This window comes from Sminthopsis crassicaudata, chromosome 1 (genome assembly GCF_048593235.1).
Source record: "Sminthopsis crassicaudata isolate SCR6 chromosome 1, ASM4859323v1, whole genome shotgun sequence".
Classification (NCBI taxonomy): Eukaryota; Metazoa; Chordata; class Mammalia; order Dasyuromorphia; family Dasyuridae; genus Sminthopsis; species Sminthopsis crassicaudata.
This window is the reverse complement of record NC_133617.1, coordinates 260,879,171-260,906,741: the sequence shown is the minus strand read 5'-3', so window position 1 is coordinate 260,906,741 and position 27,571 is coordinate 260,879,171. Positions and strand designations below refer to the sequence as shown.

At 34.5% G+C, this 27,571-nt stretch overlaps 1 pseudogene; it reads right to left on the bottom strand.

Moving 5' to 3' along the window:
- Nucleotides 1-441: 441 nt before the first annotated feature.
- On the bottom strand, nucleotides 442-8,610 carry LOC141553882 (UBX domain-containing protein 8-like; annotated as a pseudogene).
- Between the last annotated feature and the right edge of the window lie 18,961 nt (nucleotides 8,611-27,571).

The following is a 27,571-nucleotide window of genomic DNA, read 5'->3' as shown; positions in this document are numbered from 1 at the left end:
AAAGGAAACATTAAGATCCAAGGAGACAAAGACAAAGACAAAAACACCAGTGACAAGAGATTTCTTTTTTTTTTTTTTTTTAATTGCAGATATCTACCAGAAAGATAACAAAAGGAAAACTTGCTAGAGAAAATAGATCCAAAAGACTCATAGCACCTTCCAAATGGGATTGAAAAACAACATATGTATTTTTCATCATTACATGGAACTTTTGAAAAAATTAAATTGTATTAAAGCACACTCTAACATACAGGTAATAAGACAAAAATAGGGAATACATTCTTTACATCCTAAAATATAATAAAAAGTCATGTTTGGTTCAGAAACCACAACAAAAGACACAGACATAAATCGAGATCCAACAATAAAATGCTAAATAATGAATGAGTCAGAGAACAAATTTATTTAATTTTATTTATTTATTTATTTATATTTGCCAGTGTATCCATTTATTTCCAAAGGACAGCAACCTAAGTTAGTGCACTTGCCTGCAAAGGGTCTATTTACTGTTTAGCTTGATTATCATGTGAAACTCCTCATTACTCACAGCCAGCACATTTGTATGCATCCTCTCAGTCCCACAAGTCCTATTTCATGTTGAGAGACAGGACTCTTTCTCCTCCACATTCAGCACAACATCTTCTAGTTTTTAGTCTTCTCCCACTTCCAAAGACCTTCTGAGATAGGAAGTGGAGAGGGTGTAGATGGATCCATGGTAGCCCACTTTCAGCATCCAGTCCATCTTGTAAAACCTCCATCTGAATACTGGACAGTCTCAGGAGATTCATCAAGTAAAAACAAGGCCCTTCTTTGCTCTAGGTTGCTCAGGTGATGCTTAAATGTGGCTCACATGCTCAGGCAGCTTCATCTCTTGGAAGCTGCTTTGTTCTACGTATAGTCAGGTGCTCCATTTTCATTTAAGACTTGGTTCTATATAGCTTCCAACCTTGTCACCTTGATTTCTAGGTTTCACCATCATTTGTTAGAAACATTCTTTCTGTTTTCTCAGTTTCATTTCCTGGCTAGGTTTCAAGACATTCTTCAAGGATCCAGTACTTTTGCTATTCAGGATCTCCTGCTGCTTTTCTCTTTACACATTTTTGCCTTCTTTTGTTCTCACTTTCGGGTACTATCAAACATCTAGGGCTTGAGATGTAAGCCACCAAACTAATTTAATTCTGGATAGCAAGAAACAGTGAATACCAGCCAACTACCAAAAAGATATCCCTCCATTCTGTGTTGAAGCCCGCACTGGCTATCTGCAAGTTGAGCAGGAGCACGGCCTGGCTGGCCCACAGCAGCCACACAGCATGGACCCTCATGGTGTCTCAGGCTGCAACAGAATAAAAGAAAGTGATAATGATGAAGATCAACATACCAAAATTTATAGGAGATTGCTACAGCTGTCCTGAGGGGCACATGAATCATATTTGTACAAACATGCATTAAAATATATATATATATATATATATATATATATATATATATATATATATATATATATATATATATATATATATATATATATATAAAACTCACTCACCAGTAGCACAAGTAGATTTGGTTCAGAAGAGTAAGCAGAACCAAGTAAGCTCAGAAAATTTATGAGGCTCTTTGACAAGAATTTAAAATTTGGAGTTGATCACTCAAGGTTTCCAAGATAGAAGAAAAAACTTTTTCCTATCAATATGGAATCACTAAGGTATCCCAGTGAGACAAGCTATGTAATTGGTTTCAAATGTAAAAACAATTAGAAAATGATAATTTATGAGCTATATGCAGATATATTTGTTTTAATTTTTAAAGTGTTTTTATTTTCAAAACATGTGCACAGATAATTTGACAACATTGACACTTGCATAATCTTGTGTTTCAAATGTTATCCTCCTTCCTCCTACCCTCTCCCCTAAATGGCAAGCAATCAATATGTCAAACATGTTAAAATATATGTTAAATCCAATATGTATAAACATATTTATATAATTCACTTGCTACACAAGAAAAATCAGATCAAAAAAAGAAAGTTAATGAATAAGAAAACAAAATACAAACAAACAACAACAAAAAGAGTGAGAATGTTATGTTGTGATCATCATTCAGTTCCCACAGTTCTCTCTCTGGGTGTAGATAGCTCTCTTATCACAAGATCATTGGTACTAGCATCAATCATTTCATTGTTGGAAAGAATCACGTTCATCAGAATTGATTATCATATAATATTGTTGTTGCCACGTACAATGATCACCTGGTTCTGCTCATTTCACTTAGCATTAGTTCATGTAAGTCTCTCCAGGCCTCTCTGAAATCATTCTGCTGGTTGTTCTAACAGAACAATAATATTCTATAACATTCATATACCATAATTTATTCAACCATTCTCCAACTAATGGGCATCCATTCAGTTTCCACTTTCTTGCCACTATGAAAAGAGCTACCACAAACATTTTTGCACATGTGGGTCTGGATCTGTTCACAATCCACCAACAATGTATCAGTATCCCAGTTTTCCCACATCCCCTCCAACATTTTTCATTATCTTTTCCTGTCATCTTAGCCAATCTGAGAGGTGTGTAGTAGTATTTCAGAGTTGTCTTAAATTTGCATATCTCTGATCAATAATGATTTAGAACACCTTCCCTTATGATTTGAAATACTTTTAATTTCTTCATCTGAAAATTGCCTGTTCATATCCTTTAACAATTTATTGATTGGAGAATGGCTTGAATTCTTATTTAAGTCAATTATCTATATATTTTAGAAATTTAGGCCTTTTTCAGAACTCTTAAATATAAAAATGATTTCCTAATTTATTCCTTCTCTCCTAATCTTGTCTGTATTAGTTTTGCTTTGTACAAAAATACTTTTTAACATAATATAATCAAAAGTATCTATCTGGATAGAGTTATGAGTTCCAGTTCTTCTTTGGATACAAATTCCTTCCTTCTCCACAGATGTGAGAGGTAAACTATCCTATGTTCTTCTAATTTGCTTATAATATCACTCTTTATGTCTAAATCATAAACCCATTTAGATCTTATCTTGGTATGTGGTGTTAGATGTGGGTCAAGTTCTAATTTGTTCCATACTAGTTTCCAATTTTCCCAGCAGTTTTTGTCTAATAGTGAGTTCTTTTCTCAAAAGCTGGGGTCTTTGGGTGTCAAACACTAGATTGCTATAGTTATTGACTATTTTATCCTGGGATCCTAATTTATTCCACTAATTGACTACTCTGTTTCTTAGCCAATACCAGATGGTTTTGATGATTGCTGGTTTATAATATAATTTTGGGTCTGGCATAGCTAAGCCACCTTCATTAGCATTTTTTTTTTCATTAATTCCCTTGAAATTCTTGACGTTCTTCCAGATGAATGTTGTTATTATTTTTTTCTAGACCTGTATAATAATTTCTTGGGAGTTCAATTGGTATAGTATATAAACAAGTAGATTAATTTAGGTAATATTGTCATTTTGATTCTATTCACTTGGCCTATCCATGAGCACTTGATATTTTTCCAACTAATTAGGTCTGACTTTATTTATGTGGAAAGTGTTTTGTACTTGTGTTCACATAGTTCCTGACTTTCCCTTGGTAGATAGATTCCCAAATATTTTATACTATCAACAGTTATTTTGAATGGAATTTTTTTTTTTGTATCTCTTGCTGCTGGATTTGATAATATATAAAATTCTGATGATTTATGTGAATTTATTTTGTATTCTGTAACTTTGCTAAAGTTTTGAATTGTTTCTACTAGTTTTTTAGTTGATTCTCTAGGGTTCTTTAAGTATACCATCATAACATCTGCAAAGAGTGATAATTTGGTTTCCTCATTATGTATTCTAATTCCTTTCATCTCTTTTTCTTCTCTTATTGACAAAGCTAACCTTTCTAATACAATATTGAATAGTAATGGTGATAATGGGCAGCCTTGTTTCACTCCTGATCTTACTGGGAATGGTTCTAGTTTGTCCCCATTGCTAATGCTTACTGATGGTTTTAAATAGATGCTATTGATCATTTTAATGGAAAGTCCATTTATTTCCATATTCTCTAGTGTTTTTAATAAGAATGGGTATTGGATTTTATCAAATGCTTTTTCTGTATCTATTGAGATTATCCTAAGATTTTTGCTAGTTTGGTTATTGATATAGTTGAATATGCTAATATTTTCCTAATATTAAACCAGGCCTGCATTCCTGTTATAAATCCTACTTGGTCACAGTGTATTGTCCTGAGATGATTTTCTGTAATCTCATTGCTAATATGTTATTTAAGATTTTTACATCAATATTCATTAGGGAAATTGGTCTATAATTTTCTTTCTCTGTTTTCACCCTAACTAGTTTAGCTATCAACACCATATTTGTGTCATAAGAGGAATTTGGTTGGACTCCTTCTTTCTCTATTTTTTCAAATAGATATATAGTAATATAATTAATTGTTCTTTGAATGTTTGCTAGAATTCACATGTAAATCCATTTGGCTCTGGAGATTTTTTTCTTAGGGAGTTGATTAATAGCTAGTTCTATTTCCTTTTCTAAAATGGGACTATTTAAATAATTTATTTCCTCTTCTGTTAACTTGGGCAGTCTATATTTTTGTATTTATCAAATTATCAATAAATTATCAAATTTATTGGCATATAGTTGGGCAAAATACCTTCTAATTGTTGTACTAATTTCCTCTTCATTGGTGGAAAGTTCTCCCTTTTCATTTTTGAGATTAATTTGATTTTCTTCTTTCCTTTTTCTAATAAAATTAACAAAAGGTTTCTCTATTTTGATGGTTTTTCATAAAACCAACTCTTAGTTTTGGTTGTTAATTTAATAGTTTTTTTTTTAATTTTCAATTTTATTAATCTTCCCTTTTATTTTCCAAATTTCAAATTTGATACTTAATTGACAATTTTTAATTTGTTTTTTCCCTAGATTTTTTAATTGTAAGCCCAATTCATTGATCTTATCTTTCTCTACTTTATGCAAATAAGTATCTAGATTTATAAAATTTCCCATTTCCCCTTAATGAGGGAAAGGAAAGGGGGAACCCCATTTCTCAGTGCAAAGATCCCATGAGGGACAGTGTCCCCTGTAAATGAATTTACAGGCCTGAAAACCTAGATTGATAAATAAAAGGTTTATTGCAGAAGTTTGGAAGTAAAGCTCAGTTAGAAAGATGCCAGGGCCAGAGGTGGCTTACATGGCTGGAAGGATACCATGTGTTGGCTGGGAGGGCTCCTGCAAAGAGGGCTCTGGCTTGGTCCTTTTTATATCTAAAAGATGATGGATGGTACCCCTAAGTTCTCGGTGTACTTTTCAATTAGCTCAGATCAGGTGAGGGCTGGGGGAAGCTGAGCTGATAGTGGGGCTGGGCCTGGATATTCAAAGGGTGCCTTTGACCAGGATTTGTGAATCAAGGTCAGCCATGGGTTAGGCAATTAGAAAGGAATCTTAAAAGGACCTCAACCCCCATCACCCTTATAACCACTTTGGCTATATCCCACAAATTTTGGTATGTTGTCTCATTATTGTCATTCTCTTGGGTGAAATTGTTGATTGTGTTTTGCTGTTTCATTCATTCATTCATTCTTTTGGATCAAATTATTTAATTTCCAATTAACTTTTGGCCTTTTTTTTCCTGGCCTTATGTTGCATGTGATTTTTATTGCATCATGATCTGAAAAAAAAATGCATTTACTATTTCTGCCTTTCTGCATTTGATTTTGAGGTTTTTATGCCCTAATACATGGTCAATTTTTGTATAGATTCCATGAACCACTGAGAAAAAAAGTAAACTCCTTTCTATCTCCATTCAATTTTCTCCAAAGATTTATCATACCTAATTTTTCTAACATTTGTTTATTTCCTTAACTTCTTTCTGATTTCATTTGTAGTTCAATTTATCTAGTTCTGAGAGAGCAAGGTTAAGAGTCCCCACTAGTATACTTTTGCTATCTATTTCTTCTTGCATCTCTCTTAATTTCTCCTCTAGGATTTTAGGTGCTGTACCACTTGGTGCATATATGTTTAGTATTGATATTGTTTCATTATCTATGGTAACTTTGAGTAAAATATAGTCTCCTCCTTAGCTCTTTTAATTAGATCTATCTTTACTTTTATTTGATCTGAGATCAGGCTGGCTACCCTTGTTTTTGTTTTTTTTTTTTTTTTTGTTTTGTTTTGTTTTGTTTTTTAACCCTACATGAAGCATAATAGATTCTGCCCCAGCCTTTTACCTTCACACCTTCACTTTGTATGTATCACTCTAGTTTAAATGTGTTTCTTGTAAACATGTTGTAGGATTCAGTCTGCTATCTGCTTCCATTTTATTGGAGAGTTCATCCCATTCACATTCACAGTTCAAATAACTATTCTGTAATTCCTGCCATCTTATTTACCCTAAGTTATGCTTTTCTTTCCCTTCCCCCTTTCCTCCTCAGTATTTTGCTTTTGATGACCACTTCCCTCAAACAGCCCTCTCTCTTTACACCCCCTCCCCCCTTTATAATCTTTTCCCTAATACTTCTGTTTTCCCTTCTATTAGTTTTTTCCTTTTTTTCTTCTTTTCCCTCCACGACTCTATAAGGTGAGACAAGTTTATCTGTGAAATATGTCTGATACTCTCTCTTTAAGCCAAATCTGATGAGAGTAAGATTCACACAATCCTCATCCCTCTCCCTTCTTTCTTTCAATTATAATTAATCTTCTTTGTCTCTTCATGAGATATAATTTTCCTTATTTTACCTCCTTTTTCCTCTTTGTCCAGTATAATCCTCTTTCCACATCTAGTATCTTTTTCATATTATCATAATAAAATCAAATCACACCTGTACTCTCTAAATATGCCCATAACAAAAATAATGTTTTCAAGAATTCTTCCCTTTTTATGTTTTATGTTTCTTTTGAGTTCTGTACTGGAGATCAATTTTTTTTTTTGTTCACTTCTGGTGTTTTTATTAGAAATAAGTGAAATTCACCTATATCATTTAATGTATATCTTCTTCCCTGAAAAATCATGCACATTTTAGCTGGATAGTTTATTCTTGTCTGTAATCCAAGTTTCTTTGCCTTTTAGAATATCAGATTCCAGGACCTTTTGATCCTTTAAGGTAGAAAGTGAACAAAAACTGTTGGTTTGAGAGAAGGTCAAAGGAGATCACAGAAAATCGTGTCTGCTCTCTGCCATCTTGGCTCCACCCCTTTATATGAAAATAAAATCTATGCCTCTTATAATAGATATCATACTCTTACTGGAAACAATTACATAAATTAGGAGCATTTCTTAAAAGCAGAGGGCAAAACAAACTGGTCTGATATGAGGAAAAACAATAGAAAACTATACTATAACATCTTAAAAACCTTCAAATTTTCTTTAATGGATTCTGAAATGCAAAGAATTCAATTGAGTACCAAAGGGAAAAATGTCTCTTTAGTGGTTTCCTAAAAAATATACAGTCCACTGTTCATCCCATATATAGAGCATAGACATTCTGGGCTCAGCACCAAAATCCAACTTGCCCTGGCATGTTGGGTCCCCAGAACTTAGACATTTTTCTCTTCAGAGTTCTAGATGTATCTGAGGAATTATGTATGGTCTGGCTTTTATAATACTATTGATGTCAAGCTGTCATCTGATGAGTTCCTCCCAATGTCAATTACTAGTGATTGTTTTCTAAGTTTTATTTTCATTAGTTAATGATTACTCAATTTAATTTAATTTATTAATATCAATTAGCCTTTTAAAATGATATTTACTTGGAGAATGTAGAGCAAAGTTATGAATCTGGGAGTCCATGCTCTTTTAGCTAGAAAAAGTGAAACAAAATTTAACGAGGTTCATAGTAATCTTCCCCATCCAGGCTCACTTTTGAATATGACATACCTAATGAATGAATCATTTCCTTTCTGGAAAGACTTGTGACTTGGCTTCCAGATTGATTCAATATTGGACTAGGTTGAGCAGTTTGATCCTCAGGACTGGATTTTTACCATATTCAGTTTCTATGACTGCCAGTAATTCCCCTGTGGACTCCAAATGCTATATCTTTATTGGCCTCTCCAAATTTCAAAGCTCACAATGTCAAAAAATTTTTTGTGATGTCACAAAATTAATCAATAGGAAGTAGTCATAAAATACCTGCATGGTCTGCAGCAAGGAAGAGCATCAAATACTATCAGGTATTTTTAGAACCAGATACCTTCCCAAAGTAGAGCATCCTACATATACTGTAAGGTCTGGACTGTGCTGTTCATTCTTCTGATGGGTATGTGTGTGTGTGTGTGTGTGTGTGTGTGTGTGTGTGTGTGTGTGTGTGTGTGTAGAATATACAGCAAGTATGTGATGCTAAGTACAATAAGAGTTCAGAGGAAAAAACACCATCACCAAGAAAAGTTAGAATTTATATAGTGATTTAAGTGTTGAAAAGTGCTTTATAAATATCTAATTTTATCCTCAAACAACCTTAGGAGGTAAATTCTTTTATTATTTTCATTTTGGAGATGAAAAAAATAAAGTAGATAAAGGTAAATGACTTACTTGGGATCACATTGCTAGAAAGTATCTGATGGAGTGAAACAAGGTTGCCCACTATCACCATTACTATTCAATATAGTACTAGAAATGCTAGCCTTGGCAATAAGAGCTGAGAAAGAGATTCAAGGAATTAGAGTAGGAAATGAGGAAATCAAATTGTCACTTTTTGCAGATGACATGATGGTATACTTAGAGAACCCCAAAGACTCTGCTAAAAAGCTATTAGAAATAATTCAGAATTTTAGCAAAGTTGCAGGATACAAAATAAATACACATAAATCCTCAGCATTTTTATATCTCACCAACAAAATGCAACAGCAAGAGATACAAAGAGAAATTCCATTCCAAACAAATGTTGAGAGTATAAAATATTTGGGAATCCATCTACCAAAGAATAGTCAGGAATTATATGAACAAAATTACAAAACACTTGCCACAAAAATAAAGTCAGATTTAAATAATTGGAAAGACATTCAGTGCTCTTGGATAGGCCGAGTGAATATAATAAAGATGACAATACTCCCCAAACTAATCTATTTATTTAGTGCTATACCAATCAGACTCCCAAGAAACTATTTAAATGACCTAGAAAAAATAACAACAAAATTCATATGGAAGAATAAAAGGTCGAGAATTGCAAGGGAACTAATGAAAAAAAAGTCAGAGGAAGGTGGTCTAAGTGTACCTGATCTAAAGCTATATTATACTAGCAGCAGTCACCAAAACCATTTGGTATTGGCTAAGAAATAGACCAGTCGATCAGTGGAACAGATTAGATACAAAGGACAAAAAAAGGTACATCTATAGCAATCTAGTCTTTGACAAACCCCAAAGATACCAACATTAGGGATAAAAATTCATTATTTGGGAAAAAAAAAAACTGTTAGAAAGTATCTGATGCCATAGTTGAATTTAGTCCTTCTGAGTTCAGGGCCAGAGTTCTATCTATTGTGCCAACCAACTAACACACACACACACACATACAGAAAGAGAGAGACACAGGGAGAGAGAGAGAGAGAGAGAGAGAGAGAGAGAGAGAGAGAGAGAGAGAGAGAGAGAGAGAGAGAGAGAGAAACAGAGAGAGACAGAGACAGAGACAGAGACAGAGACAGAGAGACACAGAAAAGCACACATTGAGAAATCTGGCACTATATAATCCCATTTTATCTCACAATAAGCTAATGAGGTAAATGTTATTACCCCATTTTACAGATGAGGAAATGGAGGCTAAGAGAAGATAAATGACTTGTGGGAAATTAATTATTTACCAAATGTCTGAGGCAGGATTTGAATTCAGGTTTTCTTGACTCTAAGTCTAACATGCCGTGCCACCTACCTGCCATAGAGAAGATCAATGGAGGTAGAAAAAATAGGAGCTGGAGTTTGAGGAATCGGTAGGATGTGAATAGTAAGAATGAACTGGGAAGTAAGAACAAATTGCCCCAATATAAAGATATCAGAATAAGCAAGGAACTTTTTTAAAAAGTTGAATGTGAATATGTATTATTTGCTCATTCAATCAAGAGTTATGTATTGAATGTCTACTATGTATGAGAAACTCCTCTAGGCATTGTGAGGACATACATAAATGTATAAAAATAACTTGTGATATTGCCCTCAAATAGTTTATGATCTAATGGAGGGGGGAATAACATGAATATGAACAATTCTTGTAATAAAAAGAGCTGGTGCTATTTGGTTAGATTTGTCCTCTCCCCCTCAGAGTGAAAAGGGGGACAAGTAGACAGAATTAGAATGACTGATGAGGGTTTTAAGTATAGCTCTTGACACCAAAGATATCTTGCCAACCTCTGCACTTATCCTTATCTGACCTACTTATGATTGTCATTTTAAAAGGTGATTAAGATCTGCTTACTCTGGATTGGTCTTCAAGTCCAAAATATTCATTTTTTAGATTAGAAAACTGAGCCTTGAAAGATGGTGAGGCTAAGTCCAAAAATACACAATTGTTGAACTATGATTCATGGTCTAGCATCCTGAACCTTCCCTCTCCTGATGTTTCCTCTGAGGAAAGGCAGCTGGGGAAAGCTCAGAGCCCGGTATATTAGTACCTTGAACTTTTCCATCTTGCTGGGTTCAGAATCTTCCTTTAGGAAGTTTTCTAAGGGCCAAGCCAAAATTCTGCTATCAACCTAAAGCAATCGTTTCCATCTATAATAGTACAAGCAATTTACCAACTCCTTTTAAAAGCCCAATTTTCCAACTGAGAAAATTACGTGATTATTATTCTTCTATCTGGTCATACCCTTCACATCTCAAAGACTTTGAAATCCTTCAATTAACCATCCAAACTCCATTCTTTGCCACCTATCACTTGATTGCTCATCCTCCTCCCCTTCAATCCTTTCAGCCCAAAGTTTCATTTTAACTTAGGCACCTTCCACTGTGAACTCTGGAATGCTTGTTCCATAGCAAAGCCATAAGCTTCCCATCATCTTAAAACGTATCCTGTCTCTCCTTCCATCTATGAGCTTTTTTACTAAAATCTGAGCCTCCCTTATTTCTCCTTGTTCCTCATTGAACTTCTAGATTCTTCCCTTTCCCTATCACTCAGTAATCTCATTTTCTGTGAGGTTCTTGCCATCCGTTTACTACCCAATCAAAATCCTGGTAGCTGTTGTCTACAAACTAGTTCACAATTTTTGTCTCCTACCCAACTTCTGATATTACATTAAGGGACTTCAACATACACACTGATTTCTCCTCAATTGCCCTAACCACTCAATCTATATACCTTTCATGAAATACTTCTCACTTCCATTCCACCTTGGCAATCCACAAAGATAGTCATAACTTTGATCTTTCCATCACCCACAAATCACCCATGATCTCTTGTTTCAAAAATTCTGAAATTCTCTTATCCAACTGCATATCCAAACTGGCCATTAATACAGTCTCTTGATGCTTCAATTCTCTCCCAGGGCATTTCCCCTGAACTAGTTATCCTCTTTTCCCTGTCTTGACACACAAAGAAGAAAAATAAGTGAAGTTAAAAAATGCTTCAATTTATTCTCAGATTTTTTTGAAGATAGATGGGGGTCCTTTGGAATTGGAATTGTCTTGATCGTTGTATTGTTCAGAGCAAAGTCTTTCATAGATGCTTATCGTGACAATTATCCTGGTTCTGCTCACTTCACTGTGCATGAGTTCATATAAGTATTCTCAGGATTTTCTAAAATGATACCTTTAATCATTTGTATTAACATTCCCCAACAACCCAAAATCACATCTTGTTCAGTCATTAATTCCTTGAGGAGCATCCCATTCACTTCCAGTTCTTTGTCACCACTTAAGAACTGTTATATATAGGGACTTCTGGCCAAGATGGCGGCGTGGAGGCAGACAGCTGCTTGAGCTCCTCGTTTTCTCTCAGAACTTACTTCATGACAAGCCTCTGATTTAATGCTTGACCCAGAAAGAAATCCACAAATAATCACCAAGAGAAGACATCCTTGAAAGTCGCCAGAAAAGGTCTGTGTTTGCTCGGGGGAGGGTCAATCTGACTGGGCACAGACTGAGGGCAGGCAGCCAGAGCAAGACAGGCAGCTCACACAGCTCAGACCGGAGGGGGAGGGGTGTGATCTCTGCCGTTTCTGTGAAAGGGCTTTTGCCCCAGTGTGGATGCTTTGTCTTGCCAGCAAGCCAGGAGCAGCGGAGAGGGTGTAAACACCGGAGGTGAAGATTAAAACCCCAGAAAGCCAGCGTCTCTCAGAGCCCGGCCACCCCCAACCCCCACCTGGACTGACTCGGTGCAATCTCGGAGCCTCAGAGCACAGACTCAGTACAGTCATTGCTGTTCTGTTAGTGGCTCTCTGCTGCCCTACCCCTAGTCTGTAGAGGAAGCCCATTAATACTATCCAGCCCCATCCCCCCCAAAACAGACCAATTGTTTCTCTTGTCAGTTTGTTTTCTTTGATTCCTGCTCTGACAAAATGAACAAAAAATTCAAAAGGGCTCTAACCATTGACAGCTTCTGTGTGGAGAGGGAGCAGACTTCAAATGCTGAGGAGACTAGGAACAGACTGTCCCCACATGTATCCCCTGGGAGGGATATAAGCTGCTCCTCAATACAAAAGAACCTCATAGAGGAAATCAAAAAGGCTCTCACAAGAGAGCTGGAAGAGAAATGGGAAAAGGAAAGGGAAGCTTGGCAAGAGAGCCTGGAGAAGTCATCCCATGCATTCAAAGACAGAGTGGATAAAGAAATCAAATCATTGAGAAACAAGATTAGTGAGCTGGAAAAGGTAAACAACTCCAAGGAAAACAGGATTAGTGAGCTGGAAAAGGTAAACAACTCCAAGGAAAACAGGATTAGTGAGCTGGAAAAAGAAATCAGCTCTCTAAAAAATAAAATGGATAAAATGGAAAAAAATTCCATAGAAGATAAAAACTCAATTGGACAATCACAAAGAGATATAAAAAAAGTGAGTGAAGAAAATACATCATTGAAAATTAGACTGGAACAAGTAGAAATGAATGACTCAAGGAGAAACCAAGAGGTAGTCAAGCAAAACCAGAGAAATGAAACAATTGAAAAGAATGTCAAGTACCTTACCAGAAAGACAACAGACCTGGAAAACAGATCCAGGAGAGACAATTTGAGAATAATCGGACTCCCTGAAAAATGGGAGGAAAAAAAGAGCTTGGACACCATTTTCGAGGAAATTATCAAAGAAAACTGCCCAAACATTCTGGAAACAGAGGGTAAAATAGACATTGAAAAAATTCATCGATCACCTACTGAAAGGGACCCTAAAATCAAAACGCCAAGAAATATAGTGGCCAAGTTCAAGAACCATCAGACAAAGGAAAAGATATTGGAAGCTGCTAGAAAAAAGCAATTCAGATATGGAGGATCCACAATAAGGATAACCCAGGATGTAGCAGCGTCCACATTAAAAGAACGCAAGGCCTGGAACATGATATTCCGAAAGGCTAAGGAACTTGGTATGCAGCCAAGAATAACTTACCCAGCAAGAATGAGCATCGTTTTCCAGGGAAGAAGATGGACATTTAATGAAATAAATGAATTCCATCTATTTTTGATGAAAAAACCAGACCTACATAAAAGGTTTGATCTTCAAATACAGAACTCAAGAGATTTCTAAAAAGGTAAAAAGAAATCTTGAGAACTATACTGCTGTCAAAAAAATATGTAAAGAACATATGTACAATTTGTCTTAGAAAATAGAGGTGGAAAGGAGTTTATATCATAAAAAAGTGTAAAGTGGTGGTACTACATCTCATGAAGAGGCAAAGGTAACCTATTATATCTGAGAGAAAAAAAGGAGGGAGATGAACATAGCGTGTATCAATAGACATATTCGATTTTTGGTGAAACTTCTTCCACTTCATTGAAAAGTGAAAGGGAAGGAGTAAGCTAAGGGGAAGGGAATACAGTAATTTCGAGGAAAAGGGGTAAAATAAGGGGAAGATCTTTAAGGTGGGGGAGGGATCCTAAAAAGGGAGGGCTATGAAAAGCAAGTGGTGTTCACCAGTTTAATACTGGATAGGAGGGTAAAAGGGAAGGAAAGGGGAACAGCATAAGTAGGGGTTAATAGGATGGCAAGCAATATAGAATTAGTCCTTCTAACCATAAATGTGAATGGGGCAAACTGCCTCATAAAGAGGAAGCAGTTAGCAGACTGGATTAAAAGTCAGAATCCTACTATATGTTGTTTACAGGAAACACACCTGAAACAGGGTGAGACATTCAAACTAAAAGTAAAAGGGTGGAGCAGAATCTATTATGCTTCAGGCAAAACCAAAAAAGCAGGAGTAGCCATCCTCATCTCAGATCAAGCAAAAACAAAAATTGATCTAATTAAAAGAGATAAGGAAGGGCATTATATCCTGCTAAAGGGGAGCATCAATAATGAAGCAGTATCAATATTAAACATATATGCACCAAGTGGTGCAGCATCTAAATTCTTAAAAGAGAAATTAAGAGAGCTGCAAGAGGAAATAGCAAAACTATAATAGCAGGAGATCTCAACCTTGCACTCTCAGAATTAGATAAATCAAACCACAAAATAAATAAGAAAGAAGTCAAAGAGGTAAATAGAATACTAGAAAAGTTTGATATGATAGATCTTTGGCGAAAGCTAAATGGAGACAGAAAGGAATATACTTTCTTCTCAGCAGTTCATGGAACCTATACAAAAATTGATCATATACTAGGGCATAAAAACCTCAAAATCAAATGCAGTAAGGCAGAAATAGTAAATGCATCCTTTTCAGACCATAATGCAATCAAAATAACATTTAATAAAAAGCCAGGGGAAAATAGACCAAAAAATAATTGGAAACTAAATAATCTTATACTAAAGAATGATTGGGTAAAACAGCAAATCATAGACATAATTAATAACTTCACCCAAGAAAATGACAATAATGAGACATCATACCAAAATGTGTGGGATACAGCCAAAGCAGTAATAAGGGGAAGTTTTATATCTCTACAGGGATACTTGCATAAAATAGAGAAAGAGAGGGCCAACGAATTGGGCTTACAACTAAAATTGCTAGAAAAGGAACAAATTAAAAACCCCCAGAAAACACAAAACTTGAAACTCAAAAAATAAAAGGTGAGATTAATAAAATTGAAAGTAAAAAAACTATTGAATTAATTAATAAAACTAAGAGTTGGTTTTATGAAAAAACCAACAAAATAGACAAACCCTTAGTAAACCTGATTAAAAAAAGGAAAGAGAAAAAGCAAATTGATAGTCTTGAAAATGAAAAGGGTGAACTCATCACTAATGAAGAGGAAATTAGAACAATAGTTAGGAGCTACTTTGCTCAACTTTATGCCGATAAATTCGATAACTTAAATGAAATGGAAGAATACCTTCAAAAATATAGCTTGCCCAGATTAACAGAGGAAGAAGTAAGTAGTCTAAATAGTCCCATCTCAGAAAAAGAAATAGACCAAGCTATTAACCAACTTCCTAAGAAAAAGTCCCCAGGACCAGATGGATTTACAGGTGAATTCTACCAAACATTTAAAGAACAACTAACTCCAATGCTATGTAAACTATTTGAAAAAATAGGGATTGAAGGAGTCCTACCAAATTCCTTCTATGACACAGACATGGTACTGATACTTAAACCAGGTAGATCGAAAACTGAGAAAGAAAACTATAGACCAATTTCCTTAATGAATATTGATGCTAAAATCTTAAATAAGATATTAGCAAATAGACTTCAGAAAATCATCCCCAGGATAATACACTATGACCAAGTGGGATTTATACCAGGAATGCAGGGCTGGTTTAATATTAGGAAAACTATTAGTATAATTGACCATATTAATAATCAAATTAATAAAAACCATATGATCATCTCAATAGATGCAGAAAAAGCATTTGATAAAATCCAACATCCATTCCTACTAAAAACGCTTGAGAGTATAGGAATAAATGGACTATTCCTTAAAATAATAAGGAGCATATATTTAAAACCTTCAGTAAACATCATATGTAATGGTGATAAACTAGAACCTTTCCCTGTAAGATCAGGAGTGAAACAAGGTTGCCCACTATCACCATTACTATTCAATATAGTACTAGAAACTCTAGCCTCGGCAATAAGAGCTGAGAAAGAGATTCAAGGAATTAGAGTAGGAAATGAAGAAATCAAATTGTCACTTTTTGCAGATGACATGATGGTATACTTAGAGAACCCCAAAGACTCTACTAAAAAGCTATTAGAAATAATTCAGAATTTTAGCAAAGTCGCAGGATACAAAATAAATCCACATAAATCCTCAGGATTTTTATACATTACCAACACAATCCAACAGCAAGCGATACAAAGAGAAATTCCATTCCAAACAAATGTTGAGAGTATAAAATATTTGGGAATATATCTACCAAAGGAGAGTCAGGAATTATATGAGCAAAATTACAAAACACTTGCCACAAAAATAAAGTCAGATTTAAATAATTGGAAAGACATTCAGTGCTCTTGGATAGGCCGAGTGAATATAATAAAGATGACAATACTCCCCAAACTAATCTATTTATTTAGTGCTATACCAATCAGACTCCCAAGAAACTATTTTAATGACCTAGAAAAAATAACAACAAAATTCATATGGAAGAATAAAAGGTTGAGAATTGCAAGGGAACTAATGAAAAAAAAGTCAGAGGAAGGTGGTCTAAGTGTACCTGATTTAAAGCTGTATTATAAAGCAACAGTCACCAAAACCATTTGGTATTGGCTAAGAAATAGACTAGTTGATCAGTGGCATAGGTTAGGTTCACAGGGCAAGATAGTGAATAAAAATAGCAATCTAATCTTTGACAAACCCAAAGATCCCAAATTTTGGGATAAGAATTCATTATTTGACAAAAACTGCTGGGAAAACTGGAAATTAGTATGGCAGAAACTAGGCATGGACCCACATTTAACACCACATACTAAGATTAGATCAAAATGGGTCCAAGATTTAGGCATAAAGAACGAAATCATAAATAAATTGGAGGAACATGGGATGGTTTACCTCTCAGACTTGTGGAGGAGGAAGGAGTTTGTGTCCAAGGGAAAACTAGAGACCATTATTGATCACAAAATAGAACATTTTGATTACACCAAATTAAAAAGTTTCTGCACAAACAAAACTAATGCAAACAAGATTAGAAGGGAAGTAACAAATTGGGAAAAAAATTTTACAGTTAAAGGTTCTGATAAAGGCCTCATCTCCAAAATATACAGAGAATTGACTTTAATTTATAAGAAATCAAGCCATTCTCCAATTGATAAATGGTCAAAGGATGTGAACAGACAATTTTCAGATGATGAAATTAAAACTATTTCCACTCATATGAAAGAGTGTTCCAAATCACTATTGATCAGAGAAATTCAAATTAAGACAACTCTGAGGTATCATTACACACCTGTCAGATTGGCTAAGATGACAGGAACAAATAACGATGAATGTTGGAGGGGCTGTGGGAAAACTGGGACACTGATGCATTGTTGGTGGAGTTGTGAAAGAATCCAACCATTCTGGAGAGCAATCTGGAATTATGCCCAAAAAGTTATCAAAATGTGCATACCCTTTGACCCAGCCATACTACTACTGGGCTTATACCCCAAGGAACTACTAAAGAAGGGAAAGGGACCAGTATGTGCCAAAATGTTTGTGGCAGCCCTTTTCATAGTGGCTAGAAGCTGGAAGATGAATGGATGTCCATCAATTGGAGAATAGTTGGGTAAACTATGGTATATGAATGTTATGGAATATTATTGTTCTATAAGAAATGACCAACAGGAGAAATACAGAGAGGCTTGGAGAGACTTACATCAACTGATGCTGAGTGAAACGAGCAGAACCAGATCATTATACACTTCAACAATGATACTGTACAAGGATGTATGCTGATGGAAGTGGTTATCTTCAACATAGAGAAGAGCTAATCCAATTCCAATTGATTAATGATGGACAGAATCAGCTACATCCAGAAAAGGAACACTGGGAAATGAATGTAAACTGTTATTTTTACCTTCTGAATCCAATTCTTCCTGTGCAACAAAAAATTCGGTTCTACACACATACATTGTATCTAGAATATACTGTAATATATTTAACATATATATAAGACTGCTTGCCATCTGGGGGAGGGGGTTGGGGGAGGAAGGGAAAAATCTGAATAGAAGTAAGTGCAAGGGATAATGTTGTAAAAAATTACCCAAGCATATGTACTGTCAAAAAATGTTATAATTATAAAACAAAATAAAAAATTTAAAAAATGCTGTAAAAAAAAAAAGAACTGTTATAAATATTTTTGCACAAATAGATTCTTTTCTTTTTTTGATATTTTTGGGAGATACTAATTTAATAGTGCTGCTGCTAGGTTAAAGGATAGGCAGTTTTATAACCCATTGGGAATAGTTCCAAATTCATATTGAGTGCAGCACTTTTAACAGCATTATCTTTTAGGATTTTAAATAGCATGATTGTAATTCTATCACCTTCACTAGCTTTACTGTTAACAATGTTTTCTAAGGCCCATTTGACTTTATTCTACAAGATGATTACTGACTCTAGATCAGTAGACATCACCTGATGTGGTTATTTGTGATGTTATGATCATTCTTGTATGTCTTCTGTATATTCTTTCCACCTTTTATTAATCTCTTCTACTTATATTAAATTCCTACCAATCTTGCATTTTATCATGCCCTTTACTTCCATTTAAGACTTTAATTTGATCTGTTTTTCTCATTCTATTTTTTTTGTCTATTTCTTTGCATTAATCATTTAAGAAAATCTTCTCTCTCCTTGCTATTCTCTAGAATTTTGAATTCAGTTGGCTGTATCTTTCCTCTTTTTCTTTATCTCTAACTTTCCTTCTTTCCTCCACTATTTGTATACCTTATAAAATGGTCATTTTGATTTCTTGCTCTTTTTTTTTTTCTTTGAATTTTTGTTGTTGTTATTGTTGTTGTTGCCTCTTGCACAATATTTTGAACCGCTGTCCATTGTTCTTCAGGCACTTCATCTACCAGATCTAAACTCTTAAATCTACTAATCAATTCCATTTCATGCTCATAAGGAGTATTTTTTAGATATAGCTAATGGTCTGATGTTTTTCCTACATTCAATTTATGTCTGAATTTTTCAATAAGATGATCATGATCTAAACTACTATCAGCTCTCTTATTTTAATTTTCTATGTTTTTTTCCATGTTTGACTGAAATTATATAATCATTTTAATTTTGATAATGGGCTATTTTAAAAAATAGTATTTGCTGTGACCACTGATTTATCTTCACAAAACCCCATTAGACTCAGCCCTGCTTTATTTTATACTCCAAAGCCAATGTTGCTTATTATTCCAATTATCTTTTGATTTCCTGCTCTAGCATTTTGATCCCCTATGATAAAAGTGACATCTTTTAAGGGGTATTTTTAAATGGTATTATTTCTAGAAAATGCTTTCAAAGAATTGATAAACTTTGGCATCAGTGGTGAAGCAGAGACTTGTATTACTGTGATGTTGAGCAATTTGTCTTGGATTCAAACAGATATGATTTTGGGAGATTATATTCAGTTCACACTTTTATTGATTATGATAGCTACTAAAAAGCTTCTAAGAGATTCTTGCCTACAGTAGTATATGTAATAATCATCTGAATTAAATTCATCCACTCCCATACATTTAAGTTCAGTGACTTATCTAAGATGTCAAAGTTTAAACTTTCTATCTCCTGTTTGACCACATTAAGTTTTTCATGTTTAAAGAACTTACATTCCAGGTTCGTGTGCAGTATTCATCTTTGTAGCATCAGATTTTCCTTTTGACACATCCATACTTGAGCTTCCTTTTGGATTTGGCTGAGCTGATTCATTCTTTCTGGTGCTACTTGCATTTTTTCTATTGACTAGGTATACTGGATACCTTCTAATTTGAGTGTCTTGATTTCTAGTGTCATATCTTTTACTAATGAAATACAATAGGGTTTTCTTGACAAAGATACCAAAGTGATTTGTCATTTCCTTTCCAGTGGATCATCTTTCATTAGAACTTTCCACTGTGACTTGCCTATCTTGAATAATGCTATATGGTATAGTTCATAGTTTCATTGAACTAATTAGTGCTTTGTCATGGTAGAGAGGCTTATGTAGCTGGTATCCTGAGCTACTGCAAATTTAAGTTTTGAAAAATAATATTGGACAAGTAGAATAGGGAAGAATATAGATGATCTCAAAACAGTTTATATATGATGAAACAGTATATCAAACCAGTGGGCTTCTTTTCATACACCATTACTATTAATACCCAACTTATAGCTATCTTATCTACAATAGTATTTATAAATCAGATATTTGGTACTTAGAACTCATTTTCTAAATGACAAATAAAGTCTTCTTCATTCGTGGTGTTTAGATTCTTAGGTCAACAAACAAAAAGCTAACAAACCTAATGAAGTTGAATTATTCCTTTGTTTAGTTAAAAGGTTTTTTTTTTTTTTAATTTTCAAAATATATACATGGATAATTTTCAACATTTACCATACAAAACCTTGTGTTCTATTTTTTTTTCCTTCTCTTCCTTTTACCCCTTCCCCTAGATGGCAAGTTATCCAATATATGTTAAACATGCAATTCTTCTATACATATTTCCACAAATATAATGTTGCACCAAAAAAATCAGATCAAAAAGAAAAAAAAATGAGAAAGAAAACAAAATGAAAGCAAACAACAACAAAAAAAGTAAAAATACCATGTTGTGGTCTACATTCAGTTCCCATTGTCCTCACTCTGGGTGTAGATGGCTTTTTTTCATCACAAAATCATTGGAAGTGGACTGAATCATCTCAATGTCGAAAAGAGCCATGTCCACCAGAACTGACTAATGTATAATCTTGCTGTTGCTGTGTACAATGATCTCCTGGTCCTGCTCATTTCCCTTAGCATCAGTTCATATAAATCTCTTCAGGCCTCTCTGAAATCATCCTATTGATCATTGCTTAAAAAACAATATTTCATAAATTAATATACCATAACTTATTCAGCCATTCTCCAACTGATGGGAATCCATTCAGTTTTCAGTCTCTTGCTGCTACAAAAGGGCTGCCAGAAACATTTTTGCATATGTGGTCCCTTCCCCATCTTTATGATTTCTTTAGGATACAAGCCCAGTAGAAACATTGCTGGATCAAAGGGTATGTATGCACAGTTTATTAGCCCTTTGGGCATAGTAGAAGTAGGCCATTTGATCCTTTAAGATGGAAGCTGCTAGAACCTGGGTAATCCTGGTTGTGGCTCCTCAATATTTGAATTGTTTCTTTCTGGCTGCTTACAATATTTTATCCTTGAATTGATAATTCTGAAATTTAGTTACAATATTCCTTGGAGTTTTCATTTTGGGGCCTTTTCCAGAAAGTGATCAGTGACTTTTTCAATCCCTATTTTACTTCTGCTTCTAGGACATCAGGGCAGTTTTCTTTGATGATTTCCTGAAAGATGATGTCTAGACTCTTTTTTTCAGCATGGTTTTCAGGAAGTCCAATAATCCTTAGATTATCTCTCATAGATCTATCTTCCAGTTGTTTTTCCAATGAGGTATTTTACTTTTTCTTCTATTTTTTCTTTTCCTTTTGGTTTGGTTTGACTGATTCTTGGTGTCTCATTGAGTCATTCATTTCCATATTCTAATTTTTAGTGAATTATTCTTTAGTTACCTTTTTAAAAATTCCTTTTGTATTTGGCCAATTGATTTTTTAAATGAGTTGTTTTTATTCAATGGATTTTTTTGTGTGCTTTTCTCAAATTCTGTTTTTCAAGGAGTTGTCAAATCTATTTGTAAGGAGTTATATGCTTCTTCCATTTCACTAAATCTCTTTTGTAAGGAGTTTTCTTCACATAGTTTCCGTGTTTCCTTTTCCACATTCTCCTGTAATGTTCTAATTTCCTTTCCCCATTTTTCTTCAAATTCTCTTTTAAGATGTTATTTGAATTCTTCCAAGAGAATTCCTTGAAGAGGAAAACCAATCCATATCACCCTTCAGGGCTTCATCAGGAGATGATCTGCTTTAAGTGTGCCTCAGGATTTGAGGTTTGTTCTTTTCTCCATGAAAAGTATCTATGGTCTGAGTTCTTTTTGCTTTTTTCCTCATTTTTTTTTAAAAAGTTGAGGTCTGCTTTTAGGGTAAAGGGAAAATTGTCCAAGCTTCCTCTACAGGTGACAGTGGCTGTACTGGGTCAGTGCTGACTAACTTCCAGTGCTAGGTGGGCATGGCCAAGTCCTGTGTTGTTCTTGGGTTCAGGGACTCACTATTTGCTTTTTGTATTTGTGATGGATGGCTCACAACTAATCTGCTGATCTATATGCTTGCAACCAGGACAGAGTAGCCAACTCTGCTGTAGATTCTTCTCCCTAGATTACCCAGAGCACAGACCCTACACAGTCCTGGATCTTTATGCTGCACCTGTGCTTGTTAGGTTCTTACTAAGTGCTAATGAAATAACGAGATGTTAGGTTTTTACTAAGTCATAAGTTGCTATTTAACAATTCTCTAGTTCCACACCTTTGGTTCTGGCCTTTAAGGGGGGTTTACCCCTTTGAACTTCTGAGGAGTATCCTGTAATGTTCTGTTGTCTCCAGAAACTGCCGATCGCCCAGTGGGAGGAGATCTGCTGTCTCAACTTCTTCTTGTAGAGAGTCATCCCAACTCTGACCTAGAGTAGACTCCTTCTCCCCGCCCAATGTTGTCTCTTTTATCCTCCCAGAAAATGGGTGTGGAATGACTCAGGGGCTTGTGGGAAAAATACTCCTCAGAAAGATACTCCTCAGAAGTTCAAAGGGGCAAACTCCCCTTAAAGGCCGGAACCAAAGGTGTGGAACTAGAGATCTGTTAAGTACCGACTTAGCACTTAGTAAGAACCTAACATGTGCTAACCTGCCTCCCTCCATGTCTGATTAAAACAGATCTTTTCTGAAGTTCTTACAAAATATCTTCTGCTGGAAACTTATGACATTCCAATTATTTGTAGGTTCTGTCACTCCAAAACCAGTTCAAAGGCTTGATTTGGTGTTGATCTAAGGGATATAATGGAGAGCTCAGATAAAAATGGTTTCTTTTTCACCATCTTGGCTCCACTCCCTAAGATGAATTATTTCAAGGACTAATGAATATTTATTCAGTATCATAGATTGCACATAATGCTAGTCTATACAATGGCTGAGATATATTTACATAAAATATCTCTACTTTCAAGAATTTCACAGTTTAGTAGTAGTACACATGCATAATGAAAAAGAAAAGCAAAAATAAAGAAAATTATTATTCAAAATTAAGAAAACAACATTAAATAAATGAAGTTTTTATTTTGAGTTTGTGCTTAAAGAAATGCATTATAGTAGGATGGCTAAAAATTATAGTAACTATTCTGAAAATGATTTTCAAGTGATTGATAACTGTAATGTTTGGTTCATCTTCAAAATTTCTATCTTTCTTTTTTTTATTTAGTGCAGATACATAACTCACTGCTCTTATCCTTATCAGCAGCACTTAAGGGTTTCTTGTGGCTCACAAATGGAAAAAAAAAAGTAAGGGGAAGAGAATTTTCCTGAGGTAACTGAATAAAAGTTCCAAGATAGAAGGGGAAAAAGAAAAGTACTACAGAGAATATGTGTACATTCTAAAAGAAAGAGATTAAATGAGATAAATTGAGTTGAAGGAGTTCTATAATAATGAAGATGATAATTTGGCTTCACTTTGTATTGTTCAGACTGCATTTTAGAATACTGTGTTTATTGTTTCATCTTAATAATAATTGGGGGGGGGGGCAGCTAGGTGGTACAGTGGATAGAGTACCAGCCCTGAATTCAGGAGGACCCGAGTTCAAATCTGGTCTCAGACACTTAACACTTCCTAGCTGTGTGATCCTGGGCAAGTCACTTAACCCCAGCCTCAGAAAAGAAAAAAGAAAAAATTGGGAATAATTGTCTTGAATAAAAGAACACTTATGAGAATTCATTATCAAAATCATCACCACTACCATCATCTTCAATGATTTAGAGCTACATGGGATTTCAGGTATCAACCAATGCAACCCTATGATCATAAAGGAAGTAGGGCTGAGAAAGGTTCCATTACTTGTCAAAGGTAGCTCAGGCCTTCAAATATTTATAAAATTATTATTGTGACAGAGATTGAAATTGTTTTGCCTGACCCCAGAGGGTAGAGCTAGGAACAGTGGGTGGAAGGTGCAAAAAGGAAGGTTTTATCCAATACCAGAATGGAGTGCCATCGAAGTTAGGTAGTGATTTCCATCTTTCAGGAGATTTTCAAGGAAATTGAATAATTTCACAAGTTAGCAGGATCCAGGAAGGATTTTTCTTCCTACCTGACTACAGGATAGGTTATTATGCCCCTTTCATTCCTTCCAACTCTGAACTTAAATTTGAAGTTTAAGTCAGAGTAAAAGAATGAAACAAAAAATTTATAGTTTCCCTAAAGAAGAAGAAAAAGGAGGAGACAATCAAGGAGCATCAAGTTAGATAAGGTCTCTGTTTTTTTGTCAACTTTTGTCAATGGTCAGATTGCTCTTTTAGCCTTTGCTAAACAAGGTAAAGTGAAGATAAGTGTTTAAATGCTTTTTCTGGTGTTTACAGTCAATTTAATAATAAATCACTTTAGAAATCACAAAAAATGTTGGAAGAGGCAGAATCATGGGACAGACTTTAGGGTAAAGGGGTTTTTTGAGGGAATGTGCAGGTGGTTTTGTTTGTTTTTTTGTTTGTTTGTTTTTTAACTTGGATCATGTCTATAGAGTAAATGCTTCAAATTTACTGAGAAGTCCTGAGAAGGATTTTGTAATTCTTGCTGCTTGTGTAACTTCCTTAGCTCATTGCAAGTTCAGAATTACTGCTAGAGCTCAGTTATTGAATGTGGAGCAACCAAGTGGGAGAGATGGTTTCATGTACAACATAACCCTTCACTGAGAAAATGACTGAAAAGTAACAACAAAAGGGAAGTGCAAGATTTATATATGTTGTTGAAGAATCCTTTGCTGCTGGGTAGAGGAAGTAGGCCAAGAAAGGTACTAAATAGATGGAGGAGGACGTATCTCTAGATGAAGACTCCATTTTTATGTGGTGGATGTGCTGGACAAGAGCTGTTTTGGGGAAAGTTGTTTTGGGGAAAGGTGGGATGTCCTGATATGGTCCTATTAATGCCACCTAAATTATCTTTTTTTATGAATCAAAGTCTCAGTCAGTCTACCCTAGCTACAATTCAAATTGTTTCTTCTTTTTTTGTTGATAAGACTGAAACTGACATTCTAGTTTAATAATTTTTCATACTAAATGACAGGAGTGCAGTTGTTTCATTAAGATATGTTTGACCAAATTTATTTCCCAGGTTGAGAGAGGAAAGAATCAAATGGAAGTTTAAAAAAAGATAGCAGAGGAGACAATATTAGAAAACATATACATATGACAGAAACATTCATTCATCTCTAACTAGCAAGTGGAATGAATACAATCTGTAGGACTACTGATTGAATCCTAGTAGATAAAAATTCAGGAAGGTAAGCAAACTGTAAGCACACTTTTATTTTATTTGTTTCAATATCCAATCTTTTCAATACTTCCTACCCCTTACCCTTTAGGCCTCTTGGTTAAAAAAATAACTTTCTAGCTTATCTAATTTCATGTGAATGAGATAATTTTTGTTTTGATTTATAACTTCCCTAACTTCCTTATAAATACTTCCTTAATACAAGTTTCTTAACATTAGAAAATCATGTAAGTTATATATTTTGTTGACCCAATTAATGAACAATTTGAGTTATTCCTAATAAGACATTAATAAATCCATGAGAATCTGTTTTTTCTTATCTGCTTTTTCTCTCTACTCTTTCCTTGTTTTATTTTCTCTTTGTTTCTTTAAATATACCCAATAAAATTCATGTTTGTATAGCTAAAAAGAAAAAACTGACCAATTGTTTTATATCTTTCTCTCTTCATTACCCTAAACTCCAAGTTAATAAATGACATGGTTAAGCTTAATTCATTGTTCATCACAGTTATTGTGACCAAATGTTAAGAATTGTAAAATTAATGTTATTTTCGTTGAAATAAAAAAAGAAGGAAAAAAACATCCTTATCTAGAAAAATGTACATAATAAGTAAAATAAGAGATAACAATTTCCATGATGGATAATTTTTAAGTCATCCACCAGATTCAAATCAGATTTTGGAACTAAGCATGATGTGGATCGATGGAATACAAATCCACTTTTACCAATGCCCCTGAAGTTTTCTTTCATCTCTTATAGATTCATTTTGGGTCTGAAACTGCAATAAAAAAATCATTTAATATCTACCAATCAGCCACTCAAATTAAACATTGCCTTAGATTCTATGCTCCTAGGTATTAGAGATAATGCAAAATTATTTTATTTCAGTAACTGACATTTCTGGATATAGGTATTTTACAGTGTAAACCATAAATTGACCATAGGACAGCAAAGATGGACAGAAATTTCAGTAGATAGTGTTTCTAAGCAATTCATATTTGTTAAACATCATGATTATATACTATTTCTATTCAGGTATTTTGAAAATAGGGAAGGAATATACCAACTGTTTTTTCTACATGCCCTTCCTCCAATATTTTAAAACATATATGTAACCCAAAGGGAAAATAACATATAAGGTATTTGATCTAGACACCCTTTAATACTTGTAGATATTGCTTCAGAAGGCTGAGCTTCCATTATTCAAAAACAGCAGAGAAAAGATATCCTGGAGTGCCCAGGGGACCTCACCACCTCCCATCTCTTCCTCCTTATCTCTTTAGTGACTTGAACTCTCTTTGAAGTCTGAACAAGAACTGGGACATATTCCAGAGCCCGATGAACTGCTTTTTTCCTAATTAAGTTTCTGAGTTCTTTGGGAAAGAGCATTAAAGGGAGCTAAGGTGATTCATGTGTTCTTCAGAATATATGAAGGTGTAAGCACTACAAAAGAAAAAGTCATTCACTCAAGAATGCAAGTACTTGAAAAACATGATGACTACATTTTTTTTAGCATTCTATACAAATGACACATAATTTGAAATTAATTTAATAAAAACATAGTGATAAAATGCAAATTCATATCTGCTTCACATATAGTCAGAGATGTCTGGGAAAGTGAGACATCAAGTGACTTGCCATTATCCATCAAGCAGTATTTGTATCCAGAGCTTTCTGGCTCAGGAGTTATTAACTCAATCTAATCTTTTTTTTTTTTTTTTTTTTTTTTTTTTTTACCTAGTATACCATATAATTTTCCTAATTTGCAGGTTCTTATATCAATGAAATTATAGATCTAGTCTATGAAAAAGTAATGCAAATTTAAAAGTCAGTAACACACCACAAAATTACAAATGTTTTTCCCCATTACTTCCTATTAAACTTTAGACTGCATTTATCAAAGCAAGTCTAAATGACAGCAGGTATTTACATGTTTCTACTGCTTGCAAAATGCTTTAGCAAGTTACAGATAAGTGCTAAA